General features: G+C 36.0%; 1 long non-coding RNA gene across 1 annotated transcript; it reads left to right on the forward strand.

Annotated features, from left to right (window-relative positions):
* The first annotated feature begins 168 nt into the window (after positions 1-168).
* LOC144300181 (uncharacterized) lies at positions 169-11,314 on the forward strand. Its single transcript, XR_013366774.1, has 3 exons — positions 169-320; positions 6,216-6,314; positions 11,235-11,314. It is a non-coding gene; the product is annotated as an uncharacterized LOC144300181 (long non-coding RNA).
* Positions 11,315-11,980: the final 666 nt, after the last annotated feature.

Below are 11,980 nucleotides of genomic sequence, written 5' to 3' on the forward strand. Positions count from 1 at the left end.
GATTTTAGCCAATCTGTTTTTCTTTTAGGCAAATGAGTTAGATTTTTAGTAGGTATAACTCAATGGATAAACCACGAAGTCTGGCTTTGGAAGCCTGGGAACCTTACATTCAAGTATAATGTATTATTGCATCACAAGAATATAGTCTAGTTTCCTTGGGTAAGCATGCAATATAATTGCTATTAAAATGCTTCTCAATAAGTTACTCTCTCATTCATGCCTACACATTTCTGTTAGTACATATCTTAAATGGCTCCCTAGGATCTCCAAATTGTTCATGGTCTTCTCTTTAAACTGCAAACTTTGTACAAGGTTTTGAAGTAAGCATGCAAAATCTGGCTCATATGTAACAGTAACGTATTTTACATTATTATTCTAGTCAATATTTTAAATTTGCTAAGAAAATACATATCAAAATATCCTGATGTGTGTGTATGTGTGCATGTGTGTGTGTGTGTGTGTGTTAGTGTGCTTTTTGGAGATTCAACAACGGCCTTGACTAAGTGTGAGCATGCATATTTTGACAAGTAATGTACTTTGTGGTAATATTTTCAAGAGCATACTGAGTGGTCAAACAGTGACTTGTAAAAACATGAAGATGTAATAATACTAAGATATCTTCTTTGCAACTTTACCACAGTTGTGTGCAATTTCTTAATTTTAGCTTTATACTATGAATATTTCCAAGCATACACAAGGGTGGAAAAGTACAATGAACTTCCCTGTACCATCTGTCAGCATGAAGAGATATCAGCATTAGCCATATTTTCATATATGTTTTCAAGACCAGTGATTTCCCTATGAGAATCAATTAAAAGCCCACTTCTTTGATTTTTAAATCAATTATGCTATCCCTAGCTTGGAGCCAATCCTGGCACCCAAAGAAAAATGAATTGGCACAACATAGTCACTATTTGGGACTTCAGGTGTCAGCAAATTAGCCCTACACACTGAATAGTAAATATGCTCCTTTTGGGCATAAAACATCTAAAACTTGTGAACTCTTTTTACATTCAATGAAAATTTGTATCTGCTAACAGTAAGGGCTGTAATTTTCTTTTGGACTAGTTAGATTTTATATAATCATAGTTGTCTAAATCTTTGCAAATATTCTGTTGTCATAATTTTGGTTTACTAACAATGCAGCAGAAAAAAGTCATTACTTCTGTAATTCTTAAGTGTAAAATTTAAGGGTATACCTGGTGAAGCTTTTTTTTTCCTTCTTGTTTGAGGTAATTTTATGATATGTTACTAAGAATAGTTAATGTAAAATATTTAATGTATCAGAATTTTAAAGTCCAAGTAAATGTTTCCTTGACTGACTATCTGAAGACATAGTATACTTGTGTCAGTAGTGTTGTCATCTTTAAAGATGTAATTGGGGAAAAATAAACATATAATTAAAATTCTCATTTTAGAATAATTTGAAAACTTTATTTTGCCTTCTCTTGAAAAACTTAATGATGTTTTAAGTGTAACAATACTCCTCCATAATTAAACCTATTACGTGCTGAAAGTTATGACTGTCACACTTTTGATGGCAATTATCTACTTCTCCGACTTGGTTGGCCACATAAGATGCTCCTAAATAGTAGACAGAAACCCAGTGGTGGATAACAGAGTTCAGACTTTTCTAATTTGAACAAAAAAGATTTGTTAGGAGAGATGCATAGCTCACGCAAACATTGTATTCACTGACAACGTTGTGTTCAGCACTGCAAAGATGCATAAAGCAGGAAAGGAGGATAGAAAATGCTCTTGGAGTATTTATTAAAACATAATAACTAGTTAAGGCTTCAGTGAGACAACAGCATTTAAGCCAGAACAATAAGGAAATGAACAAACTAGCTATGCAGATATCTGTGGGAAGATTACTGGAGGAAGTACAAGGAGTGGGTAGAGAGTGCCCGAGGGTCTGAACGCTTACAAAGATACCAGTGAGCTACAGTGATGTGAATCAAGCGCATAACTGTTGCACAAGAGGTTTGCAAGCCATTGGGATCAAGACCATGTAGATTATTTTAATTTATAGTTTCACTGTGTACAAGAAGGGGTGCTATGGAATAGATTGAAAAGAGGGAAGAGAGGAAACAAGGAAACCAACTAGCAAACTACTCATAAGCCAGAAAAAGGATGATGTGTTTAGATAAGTTCTGAGAAGAGATCGGAGTTAGAATACACAACACTGGCTGATTGATTGAATGTGAAGTGTCACAGAAAGAAACAAAGGGTGGCTGAACAGAGGAGGAGAAGTTTGTGGTTTGGGGAAAATATTTGTTTTAACTAAATTTTGCAGAGGACTAGGGTAGAAGATCAAGGATTCTCTTTTGTTGTCCTCTTTGTACTTATATGTCTATGTGCACATTAATATTTTATATTTATTCATATAGAAATGTTGGTAGACTGTTGGATATATAACCCCAGAATTAAAGGGAGTGGTTAAGGATATAGATGTAATATCGAGATTCATCAGCAAATTACTCATGCCCAGGAGATAAATTGGATGCAATTGCTAAGAGACAAAAAAATATATGGACAGAGAAGAGCTACAAACTCTGCTTTCAGCATTATGGACAACTGGGCATTCCGAGAGGCTCTTCGGCAGAAAATGAGACCCTGAAAAAAGAAGACTCTGAGATATTACTTAAATCATGCAAGTCGATAATAGGCTTACTGTTCTGTGGCAGTTATCCTGCCTTTCTCTCTCTCTCTCTCCCTCTAGCTCTCCCTCTCTGTCTCTCTCACACAAACACACATGCACAGTTAAATGAGATCAAAGAGAAGAAAAGCTTGAGCCTGGGCAGAGGAGAAGAAACCAGTTTTCAAGAGGAAGGTTGCCTGATGATACATACTGATAGCCCCTGTAAGGAAATAGATCATTGATCCAGGCTCAGTGTGGTGAGAGGCAGCCTGGACTCTGTGTTGAACTCAGATCTGAAGTGGTCCCATGGCAAGGGACATGTGCTACCAACCAGAAGAAGCAGAAGTTAATCCTCTGTGGAGAGAGGCATCTCCAAACTCCACTTTATGTCCATTAGACTTTCCCAGTCAAGGTCAAGCATAGATCATTGCAAGCAAAGATCATTAAACATATGAAAAAGCAGGTGGATATGTTTAAGATTCAATAGAAAAAAAAGATAGTGGAGATGAACCCCTAGGATTATAGATTCTAGGAGTACCAGGTTAATGATAGGATCTATATGTATAAAATGGGTAAAGAAATAGAAGACCCAAACTCAAATATGACTAGTTAACAAAACCCTATTACACATGAATATGTATATATATATATATATATTTATCTCTATATGTATACAATAAAAATAAATGTATATATATATATTTCTAGCAATAAAAATTATAATAATTGAAAACTTAATGATAGGTTAATCTTCAAAATAAAAACAGCCCAAAAGTGAATTAATGAAATGGAAAATAAAATTTAAACTGAAGAAATTACCTGGGAACCCCAAAGGAGGCAACAAGGTGAAAAATATGGAATAATAATTAGGACATATTAAAGGTTGAATGAGAAAGCCTAACATATTTTTTTTTCTTTTTTTTTCTAACATATTTTTTTAGCTAGAGTATTAGGAAAGAAAAAACAGAATGAGTTTAGACTTTAACTGACAAATTTCTTCCATAACAATGAAAAGCTTAAATTTATAGAAAGAAAGTAATTCTAGGATAAATACAAATAAATTTAAGCCCAAGCACATCCTTTTGATGTGATAAAATAAGTTTATTTTAAAGCAATCAGAGACAGATGACATCATCTAGACTCAATACAGGTCCCTGCTTTTCAAAAGTTCACATTATGCCATTTCTCCTTTAAGAGGACCCAGATTAGCACCTGCTTTTGCTAACCAAGAGCATCTAAGAGGATTTTTGCTTTTATGAAAAAGGCAGCAAAAAGCAAAAATAGCATTCAGTGTTTTTTTTGTTTCATTTTGTGTTGCTTTGTTTTTGCAGCAGGGCGTTATGGAGGCAGCGCACACCCCAAGCAGTGAGAGTGGCTTTCACCCCGTGGTCCTTTCCTGAGAACTACACTCAGCATCTCAGCATCAAGCTGCCATAGTTTAAACTGTGCCCCTAAGCATCTGTGCTGTATCTCGATTTATTTTGTCATTCCCTTAGCAAGATGTTCCTATGATATCAGAAAAGCCTAAGAGAGGATATTTTTTGGGTGTTGGAAAGCTCAAAAATTTTCCCATGTAAATGAATGGTAATTACTTTTTTGCTTTAACCATTTAGGCTTACCAAAATGTCATAGGAATGCTTTGCTCTCAGATATGAGGGGAAACCTGCGTGCCAGCCATTCAATCCCAGATTATTCATTTGAGAATTTGTGCATGCAATCACTTCTGCTGTCAATTATTACGTTGGTTAAATTTCTTAGTTGCAGAGAAGAACATCTAGTCTCATTTGAACAGAAATGGGTTTAAGATATAGAGAGAATTGTGGGCTTGCCTGAGGAAAATGACTCAAAGCTGAGCTTTTGTGGAATTACGCACAGATCCACAATACAGAAAGTTGCTCACCCAAGGGAACTACCGCCTCCTCTGTAATCAAGAATCTGCCAACGCAGAAAGCCTCCACAGCTGCCAGGTCCAAAACCACTTTGCCTCTGTCACAATCTTGCACCAGGAAGAAAAAAAAAAAAAAAGTCCTCTACTTTGCGTTTTCTTTAGTTCATTCAGTCCTGAAACAAAGTTTCATTCAAGTGCATTAGAGTGCCAGACGCTTATTCCTCTATCTGTACTGCAGGAGCCAAAGAAGCCAGAACACAGAATATATTTCTCTTTTAAATTTTACATTAGGATTTACACTCTGGGAGACTCAGTATCAATACATAAAGCACATTATCAACCAGTCTGAGGTTGTCATTTCCATCCCCTCTTTCTCGGGTCACTCCGTTTGGGACCTGCTGGCTAAAGGCTCAGTGAGGGTGACCTTCCACAAAGGGAGAAGGCCGATCTTCATCACAAGTGTGTGATTAACTAACACCCTCACTAGATTTTTCAACTGTGTAGAATTTTCCAAAACCAGGTCCAAAGCAAGAGAACTGATTATGATTCTGTGGCTTACACATGGGCTTTGAAGGTTGTTATAATAAAAAGAGCTCAAACTTTACAGATATCAAAGAATTAGAAAAGATACTATAATGAGGACGTAATGATATATAACTTGGATGTGCATAATCAGGAGAATATTTTAGAAGTAAGCCCGATGGGTGGTGAAAAGACCTGGGCTTATTTCCTTGTTCTTCATTTCATGACTTCTAACTTTGGGAATGTGACTTGACTTCAGAAAGGAAAATAATTAAGATGGAAGCATTTTAAAAAAATCTTTTGGAAACTAGACATCCAATAAAAATCAGGAGACAGGTATAAGACTGGCTACTGTTAGTAACAGAAGGTTTTTTTTTTTAAGATTTTATTTATTTATTCATGAAAGACAGAGAGAAACAGAGACATAGGCAGATGGAGAAGCAGCCTTCCTGCAGGGAGCCTGATGTGAGATTCGATCCCAGGACCCTGGGATCATGACCTGAGCCAAAGGCAGACGCTCAGCCACTCCACCCATGTGCCCCAGTAATAGAAGTTTCATTCAATTGCAATTTGCTGAATTCCTATTATTTGGCTGCCCTTTTACTAGATGTGGAGGGTAGAATTGAGAATAAGGTAGCTCCTGTGGCTAGTGATGGAAGATATATTTAGGATAAAGGTATTATCATGAAAAAAAAAAAAGATTCTGAGATGTCAGGTCATGAGACATGTACTTGCACTATTGATGATGGATGCAGTTCAGTATCTGCATAGGTAATAGCACACACCTGTCTGTACAAGTGGGTTGTGACCATTTTTTTTGGAGGGCAAATGCCAGGTTGAGGAATCTGCACTGAATCTGGAATATTGTAGGAGCCTTTGAAGGCTTTTTAAACTGAAGATAATGTGATCTTTACTATTTTGTAAAAAGATTATATTAAGATTTCTTTAATAATATCTGAGAGGCACAAAGGATATTCATTTCTAAAATGTTATAATAGGTATAATCTTATTTTATCTACATAAACTCCTAATGCCAGATAGGAGATTTTTTTTTTTCCATTTTACTGTTAGGAGGTTATCAGTTTTCTAAGGTCAGACAGTTCACAACACAAATATGTATTGTAAGGTAACTATGAGATCACATTTTAAAAATATCTTTCATAGGATTTGTTAAAGACCAAAGAGGTCAAGCTGTATTTTCTTCTGAATAGCTGAAAGCTGCAGATCCTTCTGGTTGAAACATCAATTTAAAATCCACCGCAGGTAAACAGTTTTAAATATGTATAGGGGAAGAAAACGCTTCCTTTCTTCCCTTCTTGATTCTTTGGCTGGGCTAATAATTAAATTGACAGGTAGATTAACAGGAGAAAAAAACTAACTTAATTTTGTATGTTATAGGAGTTCATAAAAATATAAGACTCAAAGAAGTGACTAAAGCAGACAGCTTTTATATATTTTAGACAAAGAAATAATAAATTTGTGAAGAACTGACAAGACAAAGAAGTTTGGGCTTGGGGCAGTAAATTAGTGAAGTAACAAGATTTGTTTATATAGCCTTCCCGGCCCTGAATTTCCTATCTCTGGTGATAAGGATGTCTCCTGATACAGGAAAGGTAGCTCTCCCATGGGAGATTTATTTCCTGCTTTCAGGGGCACAGAAAAGGGTCATGGTGCCCTCTTTGCACTGGCTGTTTCTTAAGAAACTTTAATTTAAAATAATCAATATGCCAAAGTGGCGTATTTTGGGGCAGCCTGCCCTGAACTCTATCTATGTCAACAGAGGCTTACAGATTATATGATCCACAAGCAGTAAAACAGATCCAGTAGTTTGGAGGGTTTCAAAATATGTGAAGGACTCTTCCTCCAAATAACAGTTATTAAAGCTAAGTGTGCTGTGTTTACAAACACTTGTTTTTAAATTGGTTTTGCTCATCCATAGTGACTAGATTAGGTTTAAACTACTGTGAAATTATGAAATTAACTTTACTAATCGTATTTGTAGAAAAGATTTTCAATGCAGAAAAGTAAGGTCAAAAGGTTAATTTTTTGGCTTAGATTTCAGTAGTTACTAGTGAAGCATAACTGGATTTCTGTTTACTTGAATTACATTTCCATGAACAGAAATTGCTTTATAACAGAATCATTCATGGAATTATGCAGAAATCAGGAGAACATTAGACAATTGGATCATGAGCAAGACCATTATTTTTTGAGTTCTGCTATCACAGGAAAGGTCAAAAAATGAATTATTCTTCAGGTATGTTATAGTGTGTGCACGCAGGTATGTATGTATGTATTTAAATATCTTTGTCGCATCAAGTAGGGATTGCAACCTACTTGATATTATTCTTTATTTTTATTCTAAATATTAAATGAGTAGGCATATAGGTTAAAAACATTGAGGGATGCCTGGGTGGCTCAGTGGTTGAAAGTCTGCCTTTAGTTCAGGTCACGACCCGGGGTTCTGGGATCGAGTCCCACATCGGGCTCCCAGCAGGGAGCCTGTTTCTCCCTCTGCCTATGTCTCTGCCTCTCTCTGTGTCTCTCATGAATAAATAAAACACACACAAAAAACAATAAAAACAAAACAAACCCAAAGACACTGAAAGGCTCTGAGAGCCTAACTTACGGATACTGTGGAGAAAAATTAATATAATCCTGTTAGTGCTATTTAGAACTACAATCAAGCCCACTTCAATGCTGGTTTATTTTTTTTATTTTTTTATTTTTTTTTCAATGCTGGTTTAAAACAAACAAACAAACACACAAACAAACCACAAATTTTAGCCCAGAACTCAATCGACCGACTAATAATAGAATCAATCATCTGATGGACCGTGAGGAGAAGCAAAATTCTCTAATTTATAAGCCTTTATTTTGGAATACCACTGGTAGGTATGCCATTGTCCCTGGAGTGCTTATATTTTCATGCCATTTCTTTTTAGAACAAATATACTTAGATAATTATTTGTTTCCTCACCTACTTTATTTTCATCACTTCTTTTTGTTGTTATTGACGTGGGAGAGAAATTATCTTCACTGTATAAGAAAAGAGTGAACATGTCTGATATTTTTTTGTTTTCGACAACATATTTGATTTTGATTACAACAATGGAATATTTTGAATTAATACATATCTTTCTTTTTTAAAAAAAGATTTTATTTGTTTATCCATGAGAGACACAGAGAGAGAGGCAGAGACATAGCAGAGGGAGAAGCAGGCTCCTCAAGGAGAACCCAATGTGGGAGTCGATCCCTGGACCGGGAACATGCCCTGAGCCAAAGGCAGATGCTCAACCACGGAGCCACTCAGGCACCCCTGTATCTTTCTTTTTTGGCAAATGCTTTCCTTTATGCTAGCCTTTGGCTATTAATAATTGACCATGGTTGAAGCCTTATTGTCCTAGGGAACAGAGAATCCTAAAGGAATTCAGTTTGAAAATTGTGTGAAATTACTGTCCTTGAGTTCCAAAACTGTGTTGAAATGCAACTTGGATTTTGATTGCAAGACTGATACATTTGTAGGGGCACCTGGGTTAGTCAGTCTGTGGAGCATTGGACTCTTGATTTCTGCTCAGGTCATGGCCTCAGGTGGTGAGATGGAGCCTCAGGTCAAGCCTTGTGTCTGACTCCCTGCTCAGCAGAGAGTCTGTTTAAGATTCTTTCTCTGTCTCTCTTAGCCCCTCCACCGCAAATAAAAAAAAAAGTCTTTTTTATTTTTATTTTTATTTTTTTTTTTTTAAGAGAGAGAGAGAGTTACACATTTGCAATGACTTTGAGAACATTTATTTCCAATAAGCTTAGCTTTGACTACCAAATTGAAGTTTAGTAAACTGTGTTGCCTAAAGCACAAAGTATGGAGAAATGCAAGATGGTACAAAGACATTTCCTTTTGTGCAGAAAAAAAAGGTATAGAAAATTACTGAACTAGGGCCAGACACATTGAAGAGTATTGAAAAAGAAAATCATGAGAATTTAACTGTTAGTTTGGGTGGGGAGTACTGTCTCCTGTGTTTCCTTCATTACAGAATTCTTAAAGAAGATGGTAGAAGTGCTGTAGCAGTAGAAATTCTAGAAGAGTTTAGGAGATCATCAGAAATTAGTGGAGTCATGCCTCACCTTTTAGTGTGCTCAAGGACATTTAAATATGACCAATTATTTAAACATGACACATAAGCCGAAGAATAGTAAAGACTTACATATCTAGAAAGATGAGACTTGGTGCAACTTCACAGAAGAGTGTGCATTATAGGAAATGCTAGAAAAGAATCTAAAAGCCCTTAATCTCTCAGGAAGAATCAGAAATAATCTGGCAAGAATATCTGTGGCCAGTATGAGGAGGAACAGAATGCATGGACCTGCTAACCAAAAGACATATATTGAATATACATGTCAGCAGAGAACGCAAACGCACTACAAAGAGTGCTAAAGGGGGAAAGCTACTTCTAAGCAGCAGAGAAAAGATGTCTAAAGAGGTAGCAACGCACTTTCAAGGCCATGCCTGCCCCTTCGCAGTTTAGAAAATCACTGAGCAGAAGAAATGGTAAGCAGTGAGGGAAAGAGTTCTGCATTTCGAGCCAGTATTGTCCAAAAGAGGCAGCACGGGCAAGATTAAAGTTTTAACCACAAACACAAAAAGGGATAGAAAACCAGATTATGGTTAGTATGTCATGATAAAGTTAATGTTTGCACTCTTGATTTTTATAAACTATCAAACTGTGATGTGTATTTGCTTCATTAACAACCTCAGAAATGTATTTCTTCATAACATATGTGTGGGGGGAGAATATGGACTTAATGGGAAAATAATGTTTTGTTTGGGTTTGTACAAATACTTATGTCATCATATTTATTAAACATGAGTTACTATAACACTCTCTGTCTCTATTTCTCCCTCTGTCACACACATACACATAACCCAAATTCAGTTTCCTAAGCAGACATAATTTGTTTACCATAATTTGTTTATTTTTGTCACATCTACCTACCACTGATTTTAATTGATTTAATATTTTATTTATGCTTACATTTAAAACATTTCTTTCGGGGCTCCTGGTGGCTCAGAGGTTTGGTGCCTGCCTTTGGCCCAGGGCATGATCCTGGAGTCCCAGGATTGAATCCTACATCAAGCTCCCTGCAGGGAGCCTGCTTCTCCTCTGCCTATGTCTCTGCCTCTCTCTGTCTCTCATGAATAAATAAATAAAATATTAAAAAAAAACACATTTCTTTCCTAATTCCTCTAAGCCAAAGAATTACATAAATCAAATCTTTAGTATGTCTAGGTAGTTAATTTGTATTTATTTGTATTAACTATAAACATTATTATTGAAAGGATAATAAATCCCACATATCCCCCCAAATTATAATTAATATCATCTAGTAGTCACAAAAATTTGGAAAACATTGATCTCATTAATAATGAAGTGGAAAAATCAAATGAAAGTCTATTTAAGGGCCTTATATTCAATATTTCTTTTTTTGTTGTTTTTTGTTTTTTAGATTTTTAAATTTATTTATTCATAACAGAGAGAGAGAGAGAGAGAGAGAGAGAGAGAGAGGCAGAGACCCAGGCAGAGGGAGAAGCAGGTTCCCTGCAGGGAGCACTACTGGGGACTGGATCCCGGGACTCCAGGATCACACTCTGGGCTGAAGGCGGCGCTAAACCACTCAGCTTAGTTCTTAATGAAGTAATATTTAGCATTTTTTGGTGGGGAAAGGAAACATCATTGCTCTTTAGGATTGTCTCTCCTTACATGACATTTAGCATCCCTGACTTCTAGGTACTAAATGCCAGCGTCATTATGAAATCTACCTCCTGATTTTTTCTAGCCACTTCCTATTAGATTTTGGTGCCAACAGTCTCTATATCAAGGATATGTATTCACTCTTAAAGTAAAAATTATTTAATTAACTCCATTATTATAATATGAGCTTGATGGTTATAAAAATATCAGAATTGGAAAAAAGTGTTTTGAAAAGAAAAAAATTAGTAAGACAGGATGGCAAGTCAGGAATATCTATTTTTAGTTAAGATACAGAAGACATTAAGAAATATGAAACCAACTAACCTGGTAGACTAGGAATTATATTTTTACCTCTTTTAAGAAAGAATATATTGAGGCTTGTTCAAAAGAAATAGAAAGTGCCTTATTTGAATAAAAGAACAAGTCAATTTCTTTCTAGATTCTCACATGCTGTGGCATGGAATTATAAAGAAATTTGAGGACCAATTTCATTCTTTGCATGTAAATCCATTTCTCCTCAACACTATTTATTTATTTATTTATTTATTTATTTTTTATTTATGATAGTCACAGAGAGAGAGAGAGAGAGAGGCAGAGACACAGGCAGAGGGAGAAGCAGGCTCCATGCACCGGGAGCCCGATGTGGGATTCGATCCCGGGTCTCCAGGATCGCGCCCTGGGCCAAAGGCAGGCGCCAAACCGCTGAGCCACCCAGGGATCCCCTCAACACTATTTATTGAAGAGACTATCCTCTCCTCATTGTGTATTCTTGGAGCCCTGGTTGAAGGTGGGTAGACCATGTATGTGTGGGTTTATTTCTGGTCTTTTTTCTGTTCCATTGGCCTATATATTTGTTTTTATACCAGTACCATATTATGTGGATTACTGTAGCTTTTTAATATAGCTTTAAACCAGGAAATGTGATACCTATAGTTTTGTCCTTTTTCTACAAAATTGCTTTCACGAGTTGGAGTCTTTAGGGATTTTAGGATTCTTTTTCTACTTCTGTTATTATTTTGTTAGCTGTGGGCATTTTATATATGGTTTTTGCTGTGTTGAGGTAGAAATTTCTTCTGTGATGTTTGATAGAATTCACCTATAAAGTCATCTAATCCTGGGCTTTTCTTAGTCGAGAAGTTGTTGATTACTGATTCATTCTCCTTATTTGCTATTGGTCTTTTCAAA

This window comes from Canis aureus, chromosome 28 (genome assembly GCF_053574225.1).
Source record: "Canis aureus isolate CA01 chromosome 28, VMU_Caureus_v.1.0, whole genome shotgun sequence".
Taxonomy (NCBI): Eukaryota; Metazoa; Chordata; class Mammalia; order Carnivora; family Canidae; genus Canis; species Canis aureus.